Below are 507 nucleotides of genomic sequence, written 5' to 3'. Positions count from 1 at the left end.
TGTTCTCAATTGTCTTAAATGGAAGGAGTCTTTTGTTTTCTCAAATAACTGTGTCTCTCCAGGTTGTATCATTGTATTGCTTTGTTCGAAATAGAGCTGTAGGTTGTCTAATGACCACAACTCATTCCCTTCTCATATTTTCTTCTATAAATGCAAACCAAAGAGAAGAAAGTAGGTTAATACGAAAGTTAATTCTCATATTAACCATTGTTTTCACTAAATTACACTAATGTAAATATGTTTTTACCTCATTTTGTAGCCATGCTTAATAGTAGTAGGGAATTTGAGAATGGATTAAAATAGTATTAGATATATGAATGGATCAACGATCAACATTTCGGATAAGTGAATCATTGATTTATGGATAATCACTTGTAAATCAAAGAAAAATACAAGTTAGAAAAATTTCAGATGAAAATTCACCTTTTAATATTTTTGTCAAATTTGTAAGTGGGATAAATTTCTAGATCAAATGCAAATAAAAATAGATAAAAAGTAGGGCAACAC

This window comes from Dioscorea cayenensis, chromosome 18 (genome assembly GCF_009730915.1).
Source record: "Dioscorea cayenensis subsp. rotundata cultivar TDr96_F1 chromosome 18, TDr96_F1_v2_PseudoChromosome.rev07_lg8_w22 25.fasta, whole genome shotgun sequence".
NCBI classification, from domain to species: Eukaryota; Viridiplantae; Streptophyta; class Magnoliopsida; order Dioscoreales; family Dioscoreaceae; genus Dioscorea; species Dioscorea cayenensis.
The sequence above is the reverse complement of the archived record's forward strand: the minus strand, read 5'-3'. Positions refer to the sequence as shown.